General features: G+C 42.0%; 1 protein-coding gene across 1 annotated transcript in view; it reads left to right on the top strand.

The window, feature by feature from the left end:
- The window catches only part of RNF121 (ring finger protein 121), an 81,616-nt gene that overhangs the window by 534 nt on the left and 58,347 nt on the right, over positions 1 to 22,735 (top strand). The window lies entirely within an intron of this gene.

The raw sequence follows: 22,735 nt of genomic DNA, 5'->3' as shown, positions 1-22,735 counted from the left end.
GTCTACTAGTATTAGAGCTTCGGGTTATGTTTACGTAAGAGCTCTTTACATTCTAGAACTTTGTACATAATGTGGGCTCAGTAAAGTTTTTGTTATCGAATGATAGGACGAATGGATGCATGGACAACTGTATATCGGAATTCACTCATTCACTCACTTAACAAACAACAAGTATCCCCTTTGTGCCGAGTCCTGGGCTAAGTGCTAGGGACCTTCCCATTGAAGAGCTCACAGTATGGTGGTGGGAGACGCATAAGAAGACTAGTCATTGCATCGGAGGTATAATGGTGGGACTGAGAAGAGGGGACCAATTCAGTTTGGGCTAGGGAAGGCTTCCCAGAGGAGATGAGTCTTAACAGATAAGTGATTCTCTCTCCCTCTCTCTCTCTCTCTCTGTCTTTTTCTCTTTCTCTCTCTCTCTCTACCCCCCCTCCCTTCCCTCTCCTCCCACCCACCTCCCTTCTTCCCTCCTTCTAGACTTAGAAGTTCTTTGAGAGTGAGCTCTTGAGGGTATATGTCCCCTTTACCTACATAACAGGCATTTAACAACTGGTGTATTCAATTACCAGTGGTCCTTGAAGGAAATCACTAGGAGGAAGGAGACATTGAGTTTGAAGGAATGAAGGGACAGCGCTGAGAAGCAGAGAGAGGTGAGAAAGGAAAGGGAAAAGATTCTGAGGCCAGAGGTACATTCATGGCTAGGGGTGCTTGTGGTTTTGCCCATGACAGCATATGGACAGCAGGGAGAAATAGGAGAAAGGGGATTGATTGTTGGGGATGGAACCAGTGGGATCTCTGAGGGATCAGAATCTTAGAGGCCCTGGCTGTGTGTTGGGGGTGAGGATTGGGGATGAGGCCCAGAGAAGGAGAGTAGAAGTCGACTTGAGAAGCAAAAACTGTTGTTTGGTGGTGGGATGACTTGGAGGTTTTGGTTTACCTGTTTGGGAACGTTAAGGTGGAGGGGAGGAGACTGAGAAACTGGCAGGTGGTCAGAGCAGGGAGAGATTTTTAAAGAAGCATTTTAGACCCATATCTTTCAGTCACTAAAGACCAGGGATGTTTGGATGCCGCTTTGTTGGTGAGGTGTGGTAGTCGTGGAAATGACTTCCAAGACCCCTTTCAGCTTTAAGTTTCTGTGATTATGGTTGGTTGTAGTTCAATGAGATATATTTGAAAGTGCCTTGAAAAAGTAAGTACTGTATTTAAGTTATTATACATGGTTTGTTAGTCATGGGCTCTCCTTTGGGGGGGCAGATTTCAGTTACATATATCAGGGTTCATTGAGATAAAGAGCAAAAGTTTTGGCAAAGGAGAAAAGAACTTAAAGTTTTGATGTTAAACATTTTTGATTTTTGCTTCTTAGCTTTTCTTCCCTTATTGTTTTAAGAACTTAAGAGCTTCTAGTATCATAATTATACTTCCAGAGAGTCATGTCTAGAGGTCAACTTTATATGTAACCACTAGCATTTATCCCAGAAACTTCTCTTCCTTGTTTCATTTACTGAGAAATAATATAATCTGTTGTCTGAAAATTCTGTGTGGATGGTTCTATCCTTTTCCTTGTGTGTTTAAAAAAGTAACTCTGAGAAGCAGGAACAGACATCCCTTCAAGCTCAAAAAAAAGGAGGGGTGGGCAGGGGTATGGTCTGGCATACTTTAGTTTGTGAGTTTCTTTCGATACTTCTATCTCCCCAGCTGTTTCTTAGTAGCCTTAACTAGTGAAAGAGAAGGTGAAATCCATCCTTTAATTTGTAATTATGGGGGTCTACTGTGTTTTAGGCACTGGGAATCCAAAGATGAGTAAGACAGGATCTTTACCAATTTATAGTGTAGAGAAGAGACATGCAAATGGCCCACTGCAATACTAGATAATTGCTGTAATGGAAGTGTGTAACAGATTCAGTGGGGCACAAGAGACAAGCACTCAAGTCTGCTGGGGGATTCAGTGAAATCTTTATGATGGAGATGGGTTTGAGCTGAAAAATTAAAGGTTGGGTTTGTAAAGAAGCATATGGCATCAGAGTTGCTCTCCTGTAGTACCTTCTGCTTGGTAGAGAGACTATTGTGGAGCTCAGATTATAAAAGAGTAATGGATAGCCTAGCTAAGATGCAGTAGGTTACTTCTTGCTACTTCTTTGGAAAGATTGCATGCTCTGATTTGTTCTCTAGGTTATCGGGCCTGTGTTTTCCAATATCAGATGCCGTTAGCATGATAAGTAGTCTGGAATAGCAGCCATCAGTTTATTTATGTTCCCTTTGTCCGTTTCATTATTACTTTCTATAGTATTTAGTTAAGGTAATTAAGGCTTTGCTCACTGCTTCTGTTTTTGAGAGGAAAAGAGCTACCAATAGAAAAGCCTGCTGTTTATTGAGCCCTTACCATAAACCAGCCCCTGTTTAAAGCCTACATTATCTTATTACTAACAGCAGCCCTGTGAATTAGTTGGTGTTTACCGCATTTTATAAATGACACTGAGGCAAGAGAGGTTAAGTAGCATTCCTAGGATTCCACAGTTTGTGAGGGGAAGTGCAGATTCCATCCCAGGTCTGCCTGTGCTATACTGAACTAAGTTTTACACCGCCATACTATACTGAACGCCTCGGTTCCATTTCTCATGCCCGACTCATCTTACCAAAATAAACTACCTTTTTCTTAATATACAAAAGTCCCATCTCCGGGCTTCCCTGATGGTGCAGTGGTTGAGAGTCCACCTGCCGACGTAGGGGACACGGGTTTGTGCCCGGTCCGGGAGGATCCCACATGCCGCGGAGCGGCTGGACCCGTGAGCCGTGGCCGCTGAGCCTGCGCGTCCGGAGCCTCTGCTCCGCAACGGGAGAGGCCACAACAGTGAGAGGCCCGCGTACCGCAAGAAAAAAAAAAAAGTCCCATCTCCAAAATGTGAAGCAGCCTTTCATTCCTGAGAGATTCAAAGTGGGGGTTAACTAAATAATATTGGTTTTTCTATATAGGTCGTTTAATTTACCTATAATTTGATTCTGCTGAACCCCTGGTCACGGGGAGTGATGAGCCCAGTGGCAATTAGGGAGATGAGAGATGGGTCCAGCCAGCTCAAGCTAGGGCTAGGTATTAAACGCTGTGATGACGGGCTAAGTTCTTCAACTTGCTAAACCACAGGGTGCTTGAGAATGTTAGGGATAAAGCATGGGTACCAGCTTGGAGGCCCAGAAGCAGACCTATTCCTGGAGCCAGTGAGTTCCTTCTTGAAGGGGGAACTGGCTAACCATGAGAAGAATTGGAGGCATCATCTTGGCACAGAGAGCTGGTTTGGGACCTAAGGTGATAAAGCACTTCTACATCCAATCAGGGCCAGCCTGCCTGCCTGGCTAGTGCCTGTGAATTCCGGATGTGTCTACTCCCAGTAATTGTTCATCTGCCAAAATGATGTGATGTCATGCAGAGTAGTGAGTAGTTTCCAGCTCAAGTTCAAAGCAGGTATCTCACCCTACAGCTAACTTGAGTTATTATTGCCTTTAGTGTGTAATTTGCCTCTTCTGGGCCTTGTTTTATTCTTGTTAAAAGAGGAGATTGGACTAGATTGGTTGTTTTTAAACCTTTAGTCATGAAACCCTTTATTCAAAAAAAAAAATCTCACTTTGAAGCCTTGTGGTCCTTGAAGGGACTCAGAACCCCTTGAGTATCTCAAGCCACACTTTGAAAATCAGGGAGCTTTCTCTTACTGCCAACTGATTGGGTGACCCTACTTTATGTTCCTTCAGCCCCCCTGTACTTCCTCTAACCCAGCTCTACCAAGCATTATTTTAACTGTCTGTCTTCCCCACTAGACTCTTAGCTACATGAGAGCGGAGTCCAAGTCTATCTTGCTCATTGTTGCAGTCCCTTCACTCAGTATGGTGCCTGGCATAAAGGTGATTATTATTTTTGAGTAGTGGTAATAAGTTCCTCTCCTTAGTAGTATGTGCTTTTTTATTGAATGTTTACAGCATCCCTATGAGATTTGAACTATTGGACTAAGTCATGACTAAAGCTCTAACATACTGTGTACCATGTTTCTGATTACCGCCAGGTCTTTGTTTTTGCTGTCCTGTCTGCCTAGAGTACCTTTCCTTTCCCCCGTGTCTTTCCAAATCCCACCTGTACTTTAAGGTTCTAGCCCAAGGCTCTCTTGCTTTGTAGAACTATTCTGATTTACAATGATATCTTCTTTCCTTGTGTTTCATAGTTTTCTCTGTGTTCATTTATAAATTCATCAAACTTTTTGGAAGCACCTTCTGTATGCCAGGTACTGTGCTATGCTTGATCATACCAAGATGGGTAATGTGTGATAACTGCCTTCAAGGAGTTCACAGACTAGCCTGGGTGGAGAGAGAGTGATAAATAAGTACAAAAATGTGTCACAGGTGCTGTGTCAGTGGAATATGTGTAGTGGGTACATCAAGGAGGAAGTAGCAGTCTGTTATATTTTCTCTTCTCAGGGAGGCTGTAGAAGTTCCCATCCCTTGCTTCTTCAAAGTAGTAATCTTGGACTGTTTTGTTTTTCCTCCTGTGGGTCTCTCCCTGTAGACATTTGATAAATGTTCCTTGTTTCCAGGGATTTTTTTTCTCTAGGAATTCTTGGTTAAAGCCAAGATCTTATTGAGGGATTGACGCATGTGTGACTGAAGTTTAATCTTGGACATCTGACCATATATCTTTGGATTTTTTTTTTTAAAGATGTGTAAAATGAGTAGTAGCATAATGTAGTGGGGAAAAAAACTAGAGTAGTAAACAATAGACCTAGATTCTAGACTAGAAATAGCAGATTTTGTTTTATCGCAGAGACAGCCAAATGATAACAGCTGCTTAGAAGGTTGTGTTGAGAAGGATTCTGAGGCCAGGGCTGAGCAGGAGAGTGCTAAAGGTGAAATGATATAGTGTACTTACTCTGTGCCAGGTCCTGGTGCCAAGTATTTTATATGCATTATCTAATTTCATACCACAACCTTACAAGGTAGGTATAATGATGGTTATGTCCATTCTTCAGATATGGAAACTGAGGCATAGAGAGTTTAAGTAATTTGCCCACTGTCACACAGCTAGGTAAGTGACAGAGGTAGGGTTCAAATCCAGGATGACTCCTACATCTGTGCTTTTAACCACTCTGGGCAGTGTGAGTACTGTATGCTTCCCATACTGTCTTTTTTTTTTTTTTTTTTTTTTTTTCTTTTGCGGTACGTGGGCCTCTCACTGTTGTGGCCTCTCCTGTTGCAGAGCACAGGCTCTGGATGCGCAGCCTCAGCGGCCATGGCTCACGGGCCCAGCCGCTCCGCGGCATGTGGGATCTTCCCAGACCGGGGCACGAACCCGCGTCCCCTGCATTGGCAGGTGGACTCCCAACCACTGCGCCACCAGGGAAGCCCCATACCTTAATTCTTCATATGTGAAATGATAGGTTTGGACTAGATGACCTTCTAGAGGTTTCCCGCAGCTTTGAAAGTCTTGGATCCCAGGATTTTACTGTGCCTTGTGTTTCCTACAATTTCTTTTGGGTACTCGGTGGATACTAGGGAATAACCAAATGAAGGTATAATTATTATTAATAATCTGTGCAAATAATCTTGTGATGAGAAGAAAAAAATGGTGATAGGGAAGTTATACACAAAAAGGCCTACATGTAACCTCCAATTCTGTAACCTTTGTCTTTTTGTGCAGTCAGAGTCTCATACTCTGGCAGACACCCTATTTGCAGACAGTCTTTCCTTCCCATTTGGTTTCCCATTATAAACCTCCCATCCCCAGCTCTTTTTTTTGGCTGTGCCACACAGCATATGGGATCTTAGTTCCCTGGACCAGGGATTGAACCCACGTCCCCTGCATTGGAAGCGTGGAGTCTTAACTACCGGACCGCCAGAGGAGTCCCTCACTCTTACTTTTTGCAGTCATTTGTTTGGTTAACCCATTACTTAATAACTCATCTACTTCCAGAAGGAATTTAAGGTGTCCTCCGGCCAATAAAGGAGGGTAGGAGAGAGGAAGAAAAAATTAAGAGGAATGTTCTAACTTCTTGAGTGCAGGGACTATCTTTTTCATCTCTCTACATTCCTCAGTTCTTGGCGCATAGCAGACATTTGTTGAATAAATGAGAATGTTTGTAGATATGGATTCTACTCAGGTTTAAGGAAGTGTTGACTAAATTGCAAAGGTTAGCTGATGTACTCTGTTCCAGCAATAACACAGTAGTGCCTGACAGTACTATTTGCTTATAAACTGCTTATGAAGCATTTTCGTTTTTAATTAGTGCCATATTCCTCCTTACCAGTGAGTCATAGGCACAGTATCTGAGGACCTGCTTTCCGCCCCAACAGCACTCTGTATAGACATCTATCAACACTTACTGTGTTGTTTTGTTTGTCTCCCCCATCGCTCAGTGAACTCCTTGAGGGGACAGAACCATACCATTTTTCATCTCTGTGTTCCCAGCACCTAATCTCTCTCAGTGGCTAGCACAGAGTAGATATTCAGATGTTTATTGAACTTGAATCCTTTTTTTAAAAATAAATTAATTTTATTTATTTTTTGGCTGCGTTGGGTCTTGGTTGCTGCATGTGGGCTTTCTTTAGTTGCGACGAGCGGGGGCTGCTCTTCGTTGCCGTGTGTGGGCTTCTCATTGCAGTGGCTTCTCTTGTTGCAGAGCACGAGCTCTAGGCACGCGGGCTTCAGTAGTTGCGGCACTCAGGCTCAGTAGTTGTGGCTTGTGGGCTCTAGAGTGCAGGCTCAGTACTTGTGGCGCACGGGCTTAGTTGCTCCATGGCATGTGGGATCTTCCCGGACCAGGGATTGAACCTGTGTCCCCTGCCTTGGCAGGCGGATTCTTAACCACTGCGCCACCAGGGAAGCCCTGAACTTGAATCTTAAATCTAGTCCATCCACCCGTGTTGAACACTCCCAGCAAGTGATCACCTCATCTGTGTTTAAATCCGTCTAATGATAGGGAACTTATCATTCTGTGGTCAGCCTGTTCCCTCTTTGAATTCCCCTGTTGCAATATTCTTCATACTGGGCTAGAATTCTTATTTCTGTAGCTTCACCTTTTTAGTCCTCCTTTTCCAGATCCTGCTTCTTTGCATCTTTGACCCATGGAGGCACATGCACTGACAGAGAATGCCTCTGAGGAGTTTAGTCTCAGTCCACCTGGGGCTATTTGTCCTAAAAGCTTACTTCCGTGAAAGCCAACCCAGGGTAAGCCATCCAGCATCATTCCTCTTCTCTATTTTATTTTTGTGTTTTCCCTTCTTGAAGTCATTTGTTATCTCTCTGCTCCTCAGAGGAAAATCTGTAGGTAAACATAAACTCATTAGTTCCCTCTAAAGTGCAGCTTTCCCAGGAGGATGCTGAGTTATGACCATGGGGCTTTTGGCCCTGAGCAACTAGGGAGAACCAGTGGGGAAAGGGGAGGCTGGAAGCAGAGAGCATAGCCCTGCCAAGGTTTGTGTTCCCTCTGCCCTCCTTCCCCCTTCCCAGTAGGATATTCTCAATAACTGAATGTGTCTCTTATTAAGGAGGTCTCCAGTGGCATTTTATTTTCCATTGCCCATAGGATTGAACCTAACCTCTTCCTGAGCCTGTCATTTAGCGCCTTGCAGAAGCAGACTTTTCTCCTTCTATTCTAATGGTAACAAATAATAGCTAACTTTTTTATTGCATACTGGTATAATGCCAGGCATTATACCAAGCATTTTACATACATTAACTCTTTTAATTATATTTTAATACTATTATTGTCTTTACCTTCTGGATCAGTGAAAACTGAGGCACTGCCAAGTAATTTATTCAAGGTTGGATAGCTTGTAAGTAGACTTGGGATTTGAACCTGGTGATGTGACTACATGATCTCTGTTGCTGGTGTACTCTATAACATGGATTTACTGTTTTCAAAATTCACCATGTATTTATTGAGCATTTAATTTTGCCAGATACTTTATTAGGTCTTGGGAATTCATAAATGGTTAAAGAGACTATCTTTGCTCCAAAAGAGTTTATGGTCTAGTGGGGAGAGGGACCCATCAAGTGATAATGACGATGTAGTGTGATGAGTAGAGCTATATACAGGTATCACAGGTGCATGGGAGGAGTGTGAAAGTGTATTTGGGAGAGTTAGGGGAGACTTCAGAGATGATATGTCATTGGGCTGATTCTTAAAGGAGGGGTAAAGTTTATCACATGGCTAGGAGGCCAGTTTACACCAAGCTAAAAGCACATATATGAAGGAGTGGAAGCATGATATCTTTAAGCATACTATTAAACATACTATTCTCCACTAATAAAACATTTAGTGATACCTGCTTGCTTTGTGCAAGCTACCGTGTTAGGTACTTAGGTTGAGAGGAAAGACGCTAATTCATGTTTCATACCTTCAAGGAGCTTATACAGTTCAGTTAGGAAAATAGTACATGTAGTCCAGTTGGAAAGGCTATAATTATAAAATAAGTTCTAAATACCTTATCAATTGAAAAAAAAAGTGCTATTTGGGAAGTAAATCTCATTGGAGGGGTTAGGGAAGACTTCGTGCAGAAGGAGCCACCCGATGATTTAAATTTCACTATAGAGAGCATCAGGAATAAAGGCCCCAAGTAAATGTGAGAAAGAAGGATGCGTTTGGAGAATCAGCAAGTAAGAGAGGACTAAGTACTAAATCTAGAAACATGGGTTGGAGCCAATATGAGGTTGACTTTATTTTATTTTTAATATTTATTTATTTAATTTTTTGGGCTGCATTGGGTCTTAGTTGCAGCACGTGGGATCTTTCGTTGCGGTGCGTGGGATCTTTTGTTGGCGGTGCGTGGGCTCTTCACTTAATTGTGGTGCATGCACGGGATTCTCTCTAGTTGTGGTGCGTGGGCTCCAGAGCATGTGGGCTCTGTAGCTGCAGCACGTGGGCTCTCGAGTTATGCTGCACCCTGCAGCACGTGGGATCTTAGTTCCCTGACCAGGGATGGAACTGGCGTCCCCTGCATTACAAGACGGATTCTTAACCACTGGAGCACCAGGGAAGTCCCGAGGTTGACTTTAAACACCAGGTTGAGGAGTTAAGATATATCCATTCATTCCTTCAGTCAGCAATTATTGAGTGCTTGAATATGCCAGATATGGTGCTGGGGACACAAACATGGAGACATGGCTCCTGCTTTCAGGGGGCTAATAGTCACATAGGGAAAGACGGACATGGAAACAAATGATGGTAGTATATTATAAGTATGTGTTATGTACTGTGGTGACAAAGGAGGGAGTGATTAACTCTGCTTGGGGGAATCATTAAAGACTTAACAGAGACGATGCTTGAGATGGTTCTTGAGGAGTAAGTTTGAGTTCAGTAGGTAGTCAAAAGTCCGTGAGGTATGGAAGAGTGGTCCAGCAAAATGAAAAGATATGCAAAGGCTTGGAGGCATTAAACAGCCTGGAATATTCTGGGAACTGTAAGAATGCCTGCATTACTGGAGTATAGGTTAAATGTAGGGGGATAGCAGTCAGTGATAAGGTTGGCGAGGCCTTTCTAACAACATAATAAGAAACTTGGGCTTATAGCATGTTCAGATCTATGTCTCAGAATGATCAAGTCTGGTGGAAGTGTGGAAGTTATTTTTGGAGGGCTCAGCTTGGGGAAAGGAGAAGAAATTAGTTGGGAGTACTGTAGTCGTCTAAGAGATGGTGGGGGGCTTCCCTGGTGGCGCAGTGGTTGAGAGTCTGCCTGCCGACGCAGGGGACACGGGTTCGTGCCCCGGTCCGGGAAGATCCCACATGCCGCGGAGCGGCTGGGCCTGTGAGCCATGGCCGCTGAGCCTGTGCGTCCAGAGCCCGTGCTCCGCAACGGGAGAGGCCACAACAGTGCGAGGCCCGTGTACCGCAAAAAAAAAAAAAAAAAAGAGATGGTGGGGATCTGAGCAAGAGCAAAGGCAGTGAGGGTGGAGAAAAGTGAGTGGCTATGAAAATATTAAAAATATTAAATAGCAGTGCTTCCACTTTTTTTTTCCCCTTTCCATTCCACTCCCTAATTCATTCACTCACACATTCATCAAGCATTTATTAAGTATGTAATCTGTATTGTTTATTCATTCTTCCCCTCTTCAAATACTTGTGACTTCAGGATGTCAGGAATATTCCTAGGTCCAGTAATTCAGCAGTGAACAGGACAACCAAGGTCCTTGCTCTTGTGAAGTTTACTTTCTAATGGGGGAAACGCAAGTAATGCGTGCGCTGAGAAAAGTAGGGTGATAGGATAGAGAACGACTAGAGGAGAGGTGCTACTTTTAATATGGTGGTTTATGGAATGCCTCTGAGGAGGTGATATTTGAACTAAGACCTGAATGAAGAAGACTTAGCAATTTGAAGATTTGGAAGCATAAGTGTGTCAAGTGGAGGGAGAAGCAAGTATAAATCGGTGGGAACGAGTTAGGCATGTCTTGGGACCAAAAAAGAAGGCCAATGAGACTGAATTATAGTGAGCAAGAGAAAAATAGTACCATATGAAGTCAAGGAGTTTATAGCAGAGTTAGATCTGTAAGGCCTTGTAGATACTGCTAAATTTGTTGAATTTTATTGAGAGTACAATGAAAATTTTGGATGGTGTTAAAAATAGGAGTGAGGTGAGCTGATTTGCATTTTTCAAAAAGATCTTTCTGGCTGCTTTGAGGAGAACGGATTGTAGGAAGGCTTTCGAGGAGGGCAGTTAAGAGGCTATTGCAGTAGTCTGGGTGAGAAATGATAGTTTTGGAGTTTGGGGGCGGGTCAGGTAGGGTGGCAGAGATGGAGAAAAGTGGATGAAATTAGAATATGTTTTGAAGTAGAGCCTACAAGACTTGCTGGTGGATTGGATATGGGACGTAAGGGAAAGAAATAATCAAGCTTGACTTTCAGGTTTTATGAATTTGTTTTGTTTTGACTTGAGTAGTTGGCAACACCATGGCTGATGTTATTGTGTACTGAAACAGGATGGACTGGGAGAAATTTTTGTTGGGCGGTGGGGAGGAAATGCAGAAAAATTTTGGCCATGTTAAGTTTGAGATGGCTACATAAACATCTAAGTGGTGTTGTTAATTAGGCAGTTGGAAATATGAGCTTAGAGTCAGGGGAGAGGTCCGGACATTGGTCTGGGTCTCTGAAGATCTGGCTTTTTATACTAGCTCTACCACACGGTTGTTACGTGATACAAGTCAGTGCGACACTCTGAGTTGCAATGTTGTCGGCTTAAAGTAATAATAAAGTTATTTGTTATGCCAGCCTTATGTATATGGTGGGAAAATCCTTTTCATTCATTTATCCATTCATCAAGTATACCCTGAGCATTTACAAAGGCACTGCCTTAGCTGTGAAGGATAACGAAGACATAGGCCCTACTCTCAGGCTGCTCATAGTCCAGTGGAAGAGTTAGTGAAATAAGCAGATGTAATAACTGCTGTAATACAGAGAAGCACAGAGCTCTCTGGGAGCACAGAAAATGGTGGGAAAGGGATCAGGAGATCCCTTTAGCTGATGTGGAAAATGGCTAGAAATTAACCAGCCAAGGAGAGAGGCGGAGGGCCCTCTAAGCAGGAGGAGCAACATGTGCAAGGTGGGAGGTGAGAGGGAGAGAACAGCACTGACAGGTCACTGTATAAGGTATAGTATTATTGGAGCATCCAAGTAGGAAGTGGGGCGTAATGAGGAAGTAGGAAGACTGGAAAGGGAGGCAGGTATGAGATCATGTAAGGCCTTATATGCTATGCTAAGGAGTTTGGATTGGAGAAGGGATTAAAGAGGCAGGGAATGGTGGCTCAGTGGTTAAGAATCCGCCTGCTAATGCAGGGGACACGGGTTCGAGCCCTGGTCTGGGAAGATCCCACATGCCGCGGAGCAACTAAGCCCATGTGCCACAACTACTGAGCCTGCACTCTAGAGCCTGCGAGCCACAACTGCTGAGCCCGTGTGCTGCAACTACTGAAGCCCATGCTCCTAGAGCCCGTGCTCTGCAAGAAGAGAAGCCACCACAATGAGAAGCCTGTGCACTGCAACAAAGAGTAGCCCCTGCTCACTGCAACTAGAGAAAGCCTGTGTGCAGCAACAAAGATCCAACGCAGCCAATAAATAAATAAGTAAGTAAGATGTAAAGATGATAGCCAGAAAAAAAAAAAATAATAAAGAGGTAGGGAAGACATACCTTAATCCAGGCAAGTAGGGCTTCCAGACTTTCTAATTCCAAAGTGCATGTGCTTTCCGGTGTATTATACATAGTGCAGGGGAGCATATGTTAAGTGCCAGGCAGACTGGAGTCAGATCATGGCCTTGTGTGGTCACAGGAGAGGTTACTCTCAATGCTGTCATGGAGGGCACTGTGTGTCCTACTGAGGAGTTCTTCCTTTCTCTTATAGGCAGCATTGGCAAACCAGAAGATTTTGAATTTGAGTGACACAGTGACTAGCAGGAAGGGCATGAAGTTGAAGGGCCTAGATTATGTTTGTAGCTTGAATAGTATTATAGAAAGGAAGAGATGTTAGAGACATTTCCTGCCTCACTGGCCTAGGCCTTCTGGTGCAATGAGCCATGTTCTTCAGTTTTTCCTTCTCCCCAAAGCTTCCTTCAGTCCTATTTGTATTCTGTGTTAAGTTTGGAAAGTATTTACTGTTGGCTATTAATGATCACGAAGGATTTCATGTTAGTGCTTAAGAGGAAGAGTCACTTTCTAACTTAGAAACCACAAAGGATGGAGCACCTTTGCCCGCTGTACATCTCTGATGTGGTCCAGATACCAGCCTGTCTCTCTAGATCAAGTTTGAGCTCCTTGAGAAGAAAGGGCACTTCAGGCAAAGCCAGCATGTCATTTAGTGCTGTCATGTGCTTGATATCTCCCACTGGCTAAGGGAATGGAGGGAGGGAGCCAGTTTTCTAGGTAATAGAGCATTTTGATGACTACTTCTGAGTGTGGGCCACTGCAAGAATGGCTTATATAGAAGTTGCTTCTTATTCTCAGAGAGCAGCAGCTGTCTCAGGGGTAACTGGTAGTAGCCAATATACAGGTAAGTTCTGTTGGTTTCAGATGGCTTTCCAAGTTCCTCTGGATTCTTTTGCAACATCATCCCCACTGTCTGTTCAAGTGAGAGTTACTCAGTCTCTGTGTATTTCCAAGGTGCGTGCTTTGTGTCTAGCGCTAGGTGTAAAGTGTGAGGGAGATGCTGATTGAGTAAGGCATTATTCTTTTTTAAAAAAATAAATTTATTTATTTATTTTTGGCTGTGTTGGGTCTTCGTTGCTGTGCATGGGCTTTCTTTCTCTAGTTGCGGAGAGCCAGGGCTACTCTTCATTGCGGTGCACGTGCTTCTCGGTGCAGTGGCTTCTCTTGTTGCGGTGGCTTCTCTTGTTGCGGCAGCCTCTCATTGTGGAGCATGGGCTCTAGGCGTGCGGGCTTCAATAGTTGTGGCTCGTGGGCTCAGTAGTTGTGGCTCGCAGGCTCTAGAACGCAGGCTCAGTAGTTGCGCATGGGCTTAGTTGCTCCATGGCATGTGGGATCTTCCTGGACCAGGGCTTGAACCCATGTTCCCTTCACTGGCAGGTGGATTCTTAACCACTGCACCACCAGGGAAGTACCTAAGGCATTATTCTTGTCTTCAAAGCAGTTAATGTTATGTAACATCCATTTAACATTTATTGAACGCATACAATGTGCCAGATTACGTGCTAGTTCTTTAAAATGCAAAAATTAGTAAGAATCAGATGATCCTCAGACCACTTAGGATTGCTAAATGGGAAAAAATATTTGCAAACCATATATCTGATGAGGGACTTGTGTTTGGGATATGTAATGAACTCTTACAACTCAACAAGAAAAAGATAATCCAATAAAAAATGAACAAAAGATCTGAATACACCAAATGATCTGAATAGACCTATCTCCAAAGAAAATATATAAATGGCCAATAAGCACATGAAAAGATGTTGAACATCATTAGCCATCTGAGAAATGCAAATCAAAACTACAGTGAGATACCACTTCATACTCACTATGATGCTATAATCAAAAAGACATAATAACAAGTGTTGTGGATGTGGAAAAGTTGGAATCCTCATACACTGCTAGTGGAAATGTAAAATGGTGCAGCTGCTGTGGAAAACAGTTTGGCAATTCCTCAAAAGGTTAAGCGTAGAGTTACCACATGACCCAGTAATTCCACTCCAGATATATACTTGAGAAATAAAAACATATGTCCCTATAAAAGCTTATACATGAATGTTCATAGCAATATTATAATAGCCCAAAAGTAGAAACAACTCAAATGTGTATCAGCTGGTAAATGGATAAATAAAATGTATATCCATACAGTGCAAGATTACTTGTCAAGAAAAAGGAGTGAACTACTGATACATGTTGTAACATGGATGATCTTTGAAGAACATTATGCTACATGAAAGAAGCCAGTCAAGGGACTTCCCTGGTGGTGCAATGGTTAAGAATCCACCTGCCAGTACAGGGGACACAGGTTCGATCCCTGGTCCAGGAAGGTCCCACATACCACAGAGCAACTAAGTCCATGTGCCACAACTACTGAGCCTGCACTCTAGAGCCTGTGAACCACAACTGCTGAGCCCACGTGCCACAACTACTGAAGCCCACGTGCCTAGAGCCTGTGCTCCACAACAAGAGAAGCCACAGCAATGAGAAGCCCGCACATCGCAACTAAGAGTAGCCACTGCTCACCACAACTAGAGAAAGCCTGTGTGGAGCAACGAAGACCCAACACAGCCAATCAATCAATCAATCAATCAATAAACAAACAAATAAAAGTAATTTTATTTTTTTAAAAAAAGAAGCTAGTCAAAAAAGACAGCATATTGTATGACTTCATTTACATGAAAGGTCCAGAATAGACAGATCTATAGACATATAAAGTAGATTGATTAGTGGTTGCTTAAGTCTAGGGATAGGAATAGGGAGTTGGCCAGTGGGCTTGAGCTTTCTTTTTAGTGTGATGGAAATGATTTAAAATAAGATGGCTGTACAACTCTATAAATATATGAACAGTCGTTGAACTGTCCACCTGATATGGATGCTATACCTCAACAAAGCCTTAAAAATAAAAGATCCTTGGCCTCAAGATGATTAGAGTCTAGTGAGGGAAACAGAAACAAGTATAAAAAGTAATAAATGTGACCTTAGAGGTTTGTGCAAATTGTAAAATTCTTCAGGAGAACAGAGGAGGAAAGGAATTACTCCACCTGAGGAGATCTACTAGACTCTAAGCTCCTTGAGAGTGAGAGCTGTTATTTATTGTATCCCCTGTCTAGAGCTTAACATGATCAGTTAACAGTTGTTGAATGGGTGTGTGAATGAATAAAGTTGGAGAATGTGTCACAAAGGAGGTGATATTTGAGCTACATCTTAAAGAAGGAAAAGAAATGGACTAAACAGTGAAGGTGAAGAAAGGATTCTAAGGAGAGAAGACAGCAGCAGCCAAATCACTGAGGGATAAAAGGGAAGAGCACCTTAGAGTGGTAAGTGGTTTAGTGTGGCTGGAGGAAAAGCTGTTTATTGGAGGTGGTGAGATAAGTAGCTGGTTATATACCACATTATGAAACACCTTGTGTGTCATACAAAGGAGTTTGGACTTTAATCCAAAGGCAGTAGAATGTTATCCAAGTTTGTCAAAGTAGGGGGCTGATGCAGTCAGATGTGTGTCTAATAAAGATTACTGTGGCTGCTCCTGTTATGAATCTGTACTGGCAAGATTTGCATCAGGGTGATCACTCGGAAGTCACTGCAGGTCTAGGAGAGAGCACGAGATAAAGTCTGAACCAAGAATGTGTGGCAATGAAAAATTGGAGGGAGATTTCATAGGTGGGTAGATGTGATCAGCACATGGATAGTCCAGATTTAGGGCTTTAGGAGTTTCATAGAAAGCTGTAGAAAGTTCTGTTCTGGAAGGGCTCTGTAAGAGGTGACATCTGGGTTGGATCTTTAAGGATGGGTAGAAAAGTATAGAGTGTATTAGAGGCTGGAGTGCATATGGGAAAGAGTAAGAGAGGAGGGCCAGGTAGGGAGGAAGCCAGTCTGAGAAATATGAATTTTATGGGGTAGGAATTGAAGAACCAAAGAAGTGTACATTAGGTGCCCCCAAATTTGATAATTGTTGAATGGGAGAGAGGTTGTTAAACTATTCCTCCCACTTTTGTATAAATTTTAAAAGTTTCTTTAAAAAAGCTTTCCAATTCAGCTGGCCTGGAGGATGTGCTTTTCTGGTGATGGTAGGAGGGGTAGGAGTAGAGGGCAGACAGCAGCCACAGCAGTTATTTTCAGCCAGCATCTACTCTGACTCCACTGCCTACAGTGTGCTGTCCATGTCAGGCTTTTCAGTTAGGCTAAGCATAACCAATGTCTGCATGATCCCCAGCTGAGGTCTGAAAAGTGAGGTAGTTCCACTTTAATTCATTGGCCTGGAATTCTCGCCAGGGCTAAGGAGTTGGAGAAAAATGTGAGTGAGAGGGGAATACGGAGCCACAAATAGGGGTAGCCTGTGAAACTTTGGACTTCATTTGTAATCCTAATCACTCAACACACCATAGTATCTGTCCCTCCGAGATAGAGGCAGCCAGCCTGGTGGTTTTGCTGTACCAGGTTCAGGAACTAACTAATCTCTCCTTTCTCTGGGCTTACACAGCATTTTGTTTATACGTCAGTGGTTATCCTTATCATATTATGTTTAATCTGTCTCACCCCTACCCCCTGGACTGTGACTACCTCAAGGGCAAAGGTTGGAATTATTCATCTCTAATGTTTTGTGAAAGAGTGAAGTCTCTAGCTGCATGATTGATCATTCTGTAACTTGACAGGATCAGCTGAGACCTTTGAAGTTCCCGGTTGCCCTGGTAGATGGGGTTCCAGAGTTTAGGGCCCTTTGCAGTTAGAAGGTACTTGAAGCCAGGGCAAGAGGTCATCCCCCAAGTGATGGATATTCCTGATGCATGCTTATGGTAGTCACTTGGTAAATTTTCATTGATTTAATTTGGTAGCATCCTGTTAAATCACACCTCACTACAGTAAAGGCATTTTGCTTTCACTTTTGTGGTAACTAAGGTAACTGTGGCAGTTTGGAAAGCCAAAGTATTACAGCTGACTCCAAATCTTTGGAGTTAGACAGATTTGACAGATTTGGTATGAATTATTATAGCATTTTAGCCTTAAGGGACCTTGAAAGTAACTTAAGCCAATTTCCTCATTTTATATATGGGGAAACAGGCATAGAGAGAAGTGCCCTGTTCATTGACATATAGCAAGTAAATAGCTATGCCAGATCAGGACCTACAACTCTTTTTCTTGTCACTGAGAAAGGTGGTTGTTGCCCTGAAGCCATTTCTTGGGGTGAAAAGTGGGAATGAGGTAAAACCCAAGGAAATAAGACATACTACATGGGCTAGTTTCACTATTCAGCCTGCCCAGCAAGTTCTCCCGTTATTTGAAGCCTTTCTGGGGAAACCAAACCAGAGTGTCTACATGTAGCCACATAATGGCCTCCTTTTTCATTCTTTCTTCTCTTACCCTGCTTTCTTTTTCTTCATAACACTGCTACCAGAAATTATTTCATATATATAAATTATGCTTATTTGTATATTTATTGTCTGTCTTCTTCATTATATGGTAAGTTTTATAAGGGAAGAGACTTTGTTTTATGCCTGTCTTGTAATTGAATGAACAGATATTTATGGGCTGTCAAGGTGCCAGGCATATGCTTCCTATGACTTTGGTGTTTGTAGGTCATGACATGTCTGTTTCTTTGTTTGCGTTTGATCATGAATGTATCTAAACCTTCCTTGAACACAGAATACACATTATTGGCAAATGATTGCCCAATAACTGTATAGTGCTCATAGGAGTAGAGTGAGGTTACCTTTTCTGTTTGGATTTAGGCAGTGTGAGATTTAATGTGGACCTAAACCTCATGCCACTTGATCAGGCCGGGTAGAGAACAGAATCTCAGAAGCAGCAGAGCTATGTGATTTGGCAGCTGGGGAGAGAATTCTTGGTGCATAGCTGTGGGGAGACAGCAGGACTCAGGGCTGACTTATCCAACAGGCACAGTACCCAGGGGCCCATAAAAATGTCTTAACTTCTTTCAATCAGAAGAAAAAATGAATATAATTCATCTTGGATTATATTATATCAATACAGTCATAAAATATATTTTAAAATATTTTTCTAATAGAGAAAGGGTTCCACAAAGGCAAAAGTACCTAGGGCCCATGAAAGTCATAATGTGGCACTAGCAGGACCTTGTGACTAGTCATTGGCTTGGCCATTTGTGGCCCTAAGCCCTGACTCTGATTTCTCCCTTAAGGTCTGTGATCCTCTCCCCATCACTCCTACCCCTATGCCCCATAACGGTGATCTTCATTCAGTGAGTCATTTTTCTCCTTTATATCTCATTTGTGCCTTCTGTAAAATGGAAACAATTGTGTTCCTTCTGCTGAGTAAATTCATGCTTTTAAAACAACTTAATTATTTTATTTTTAAATCTGTCTTCTCAAGGGCAGGAAAAAAATTCTGGTTCATCTTTGTATCTCCATGCCTAGCCCAGAACCTACACATTTAGAACAGAAGTACCTTAAATGAGAGTAAATGAATAAATGTATCAAACCTCACAGATAGCTTCAGAGGCTTTCTTTAGGCTTTATCTTTCTCTATGGTATGATTTACATATGTTCTTTATGGTATTGGATATATGGTATTATATATCTCCAGCTACCTTTTTAGTCTTTCTGAGGTTCTGTCAGCAAAATTTATAGAGCTATGTGGACACTTAAGAAAATGATGTGGAAAACAAGAGTGTTGCACCACCTTAGAGAGTTAAGAGCCAATGTGATCAATCAGGTACACATGGGGAATGAATAGTCTTTTCAACAAATGATGCTGAAACAACTAGATAGCCACATGCTAGTAGGACTCCTGCCTCTCACCATATACAAACATTGACTCAAAACAGACCAATGACCTAAATGTAATAACTAAAACTATAAAACTCTTAGAAGAAAACAGTTATAAATCACTACCAAATTAGGTAACGATTTCTTAGATATGACACCAAAAACACAAGCAATAAAAGAAAAAGTAAATTGGGTGTCATCACAATGAAAAACTTTTGTATTGCAAAGGATACCACCAAGAAAGTAAAAAGACAACCCACAGAATGGGAGAAAATTCTTGCAAGTCATATATCAGGTAAAAGATTTTGTATCCAGAATATATAAAAAACTTTTACAACTCAACAATAAAAATATAAATAATTTTTAAAATGGGTAAAAGAGTTCCAATAGGCATGTAAGAAGCTTGGAAATCACCGTTCTGTCCTAAGAACAAGTAAAAAGCTGAACAAACTGAAAAATCAACAATTCTTAGATTTGTAAGAGAAGTAAGGTCATAGGGCAAAGGCAAATTGCTGCCCCCCAAATTGGAGAGACGAACAGGTGAATACAGAGAATCACAACTTACAGAAGCAGAAACCTCTGTGGGAACCAGTGCTGGAGAAGGGAAACCTGGATTGTAATTGATGAATTGCTGGAGGCTCAGTATGGACAACTCAGAGTTAAAAAACTCCAGGGGGACTCAGTCATTGAGGGCCCCCCACAATGACTTCTCGGATATCTATCAGGTTCTTACACTGAGTATTGAGAAAAACCCTTTTGTGCTTTGGGGAGGGGTGGGGGAAAGGAGCCATTTAAAAAAATACTACAGAGCATTCTGTTCTTCTTAAGGTCTGCCATCAGGGGAAACTTTAACCAAAGCCTAACCTGTTGGGGTTTTGTTTTTTTTGTTGTTGTTGTTGTTTTTGCGGTACGCGGGCCTCTCACTGTTGTGGCCACTCCCCTTGCAGAGCACAGGCTCCGGATGCGCAGAGTCAGCGGCCATGGCTCACGGGCCCAGCCGCTCCGTGGCATGTGGGATCTTCCCGGACAGGGGCACGAACCTGTGTCCCTTGCATCGGCAGGCGGACTCTCAACCACTGTGCCGCCAGGGAAGCCCCTGTTGGGGTTTTATCAGAGCCTAACTAACCCAGGGAAAAGGAAATACCCACCTCTAGTCAGCTCTAGCCTTTCATCTTGGAGAAGGGAAATACCCAATTCCAGTCCACTCACACCATCATGTCCCACCTAAGAGGGGTGGGTGAGGCACTGAGAAGCACTTGTGAAGTTCACATTCCAGAGGCACAGACTCACTAAAAGACTGAAACCCAATCATAGGACTATAGAATGCTTCCCCTCCCTCAACATGCCACCACATTACTAAAGGTCTGTTTATAGCAGTTCCTTTTACCTGGTATATCATGCCCAGCTATCAAGCAAAAATTACAAGATATACTAAAAAGCAAAATACACACTTTGAAGAGACATACCAGGTATCAGAATTAGACCCATCTATGGCAGGGATCTTGGAATTATTAGACAGGGAATTTAAAATAAGTATGATTTACCGTGCTAAGGCTCGAATGGATAAAGTAGATGACATGCAAGGACAACTGGGCATTGTAAGCAGAGATGGAAATTCTAAGAAAGAACCAAAAAGAAATGTTTAGAGATCAAAAACACTGTAACAGAAATGAAGAATGCCTTTAATGGGCTTATCAGTAGACTAGACATGGCTGAGGAAAGAATCTCTGAGCTTGAGGATATTTGAGTAGAAACCTATAAAAGTAAAAAGAAAAAAGACTAGAAAAAACAAAATAACCAAGAACTGTGGGACAACTACAAAAGTAATGTATGCTGATGTGATCTGAATGTTTGTGTTCCCCCCAAATTCATATGTTAAACTCCTAATCCTCAAGGTGATGGTATTAGGAGGTGGGGCCTTTGGGAGGTGATTAGGTCATGAGGGCAGAGCCCTCATAATTGGGATTTGTGCACTTATAAAAGAGGCCCCACAGAGTTTCCTAGCCCCTTGCACCATGTGAGGACATAACAAAAAGTCAGCTGTCTATGAACCAGGAAGCCCTCACCAGACACAGAATCTGCTTGTGCTGTGATCCTGGACTTTCCACACTCCAGAAATGTGAGAAGTAAATGTTTGTTGTTTATAAGCCACCTGGTCCATGGTATTTTATTATAGCAGTGTGAACAGACTAAGATGCATCATGAGAATACCAGAAGGAGAAGAAGGAGAGAAACAGAATATTTGAAACAATAATGACTGAGAATTTTCCCAAATTAATGTCAGACACCAAACCACTGATCCAGGAAGTTCAGAAAACACCAAGCAGGATAAATGCCAGAACCCCCCAGTAAATCTAGGCATATCATTTTTCAAATGATAGAAAATCAAAGACAAAAAAATCCTGAAAGAAGCCAGAGGAGACAACACCTTAACCTATAGAGGAGCAAAGATAAGAATTAACCCCCAGTTTATCCTCAGAAACCATGCAAGCAGGAAGAGAGTAGAATGAAATGTTTACAGTGTTGAAAAAAACAAAAACCCCACCAGCCTAGAATTCAGTATCCCATGAAATTAGCCTTCAAAAGAGGAGAAATAAAGACAGACAAAAATAGAGCAAATTTATTGCCAGTAGGCCTGCCTTGCAAGAAATGTTAGAAGAAGTTCTTTAGAGAGAGGAAAATAATGGAAGTCAGAGCCTCAGATCTACATAAAGGAAGAGCATTGGAGAGGGAATAAGTGAAGGTAGAATAAAAACATTTATTTTACTAATTCTTTTTTTAATGAGCGATTGTAAGTTTTATTGTATCTTAAATGTCATTTTCCATATGTTCATAGCTACTATATAGAAATACAATTTTTGTGTGTATGTTTATATTGTATTCTGCCACCTCGTTGAACTCTTATAAGTTCTAGCCCTTTTTTTTTTTTTTTTGGTAGATTCTTTGGGATATTCTATGTAGGCCATGATGTCATCTGCAAATAAGGGGCAGTTTTATTTCTTTCCAATCTGTACCTTTCATTGCCTTATTTTGCTGGCTAGAAACTTCAGTATTATGTTGAATAGTAGTGGTGGGGGTGGACATCCTGACATTTCGGATCTTAGGGGGAAAGCATTCAGTCTTTCACCATTAAATATAATGTAAGCTATAGGATATTTGTAGATGCTCTTTTATTTTATATATTGTTTTTTTTTTTTGCTGCGCCACACAGCTTATAGGATTTTAATTCCTCGACCAGGGATCAAACCTGGGCCCTTGGCAGTGAGAGCATGGAGTCCTAACCACTGGACCACCAGGGAATTCCCTGTTTTATATATTGTTGATTGATCTAACAGAATAGTTTTTTCAAAGTAATAATACCAATACTACATTTGACTATGTATGTTTGTGTATGTGTATTTATGGATAAGTGAAATGAATGACAGCAATGATACAAGGGATGAGAGGGAAGAATTAGGATTATTTTGTTGTTATAAGGTACTCAAACTATCTGTAAGGTGGTATAGTATTATTTGAAAGTGGGTTTTACTCTAGAGCAACCACTAAAAGAAGTAAAAATAAAAGTATAGGGAATTCCCTGGCAGTCCAGCGTGCTTTCACTGCCGAGGGCCTGGGTTTGATCCCTGGTCAGGGAACTAAGATCCCACAAGCTGCACAGTGAGGCCAAAAAATATTAATAATAATAACATTTTTAAAAAAGTATAACTGATAAGCTAAGAAAGGAAAGAGAATGTAATCATATAATATTCTCAGTTAAAACTATAAAAGGCAGAAAAAGATTGGAAGACAAAAATAGAAACAAGGAATAAGGGCAACAAATAGAAAACAGTAACAAAT

This window comes from Phocoena phocoena, chromosome 8 (genome assembly GCF_963924675.1).
Source record: "Phocoena phocoena chromosome 8, mPhoPho1.1, whole genome shotgun sequence".
NCBI classification, from domain to species: domain Eukaryota; kingdom Metazoa; phylum Chordata; class Mammalia; order Artiodactyla; family Phocoenidae; genus Phocoena; species Phocoena phocoena.
Note: the sequence above shows the minus strand (reverse complement) of the source record. Positions and strands in the feature narration are given on the sequence as shown.